The sequence below is a fragment of the Pteropus alecto genome, unplaced genomic scaffold, assembly GCF_000325575.1.
Source record: "Pteropus alecto unplaced genomic scaffold, ASM32557v1 scaffold3, whole genome shotgun sequence".
NCBI classification, from domain to species: Eukaryota; Metazoa; Chordata; class Mammalia; order Chiroptera; family Pteropodidae; genus Pteropus; species Pteropus alecto.
The window spans coordinates 44004716-44005113 of NW_006442484.1; positions in this window are offsets into that span (position 1 = coordinate 44004716).

The window sequence follows — 398 nt, forward strand, 5'->3', positions numbered from 1 at the left end:
CCCGGCATGATGCAATGGGAAGTTAATAGTTCTTTCAAAATGTGTTCTCGCCCAAAATGTTGAACTTCAATCCAATCAAGCCTTTAGATCTAGTTCCCAGTTTACAGGAAATGCAAGGGATATAAGAATAAGTTATATGACACCATAAGAAAACAAATAGCCAAATCCTGATTCCTACAGCACAAGTCAAAGACATGAAAAGGGTTGGGTGTGGGGAGGTAGGAGGAGGTGACTACTCTTTATTAAAATAAGTATGAGACGTAATAGTCAAAATATGCAATAAAATAAAAACTCCCTGTTGCAGATGGGGTCCCTGAGAAGCAGATTCTGAAACAGGATTTGGTGTGCAAGATATTTACTAAGGAGTGTCCTTGGATCACCTGTGATATGGAGGGGAA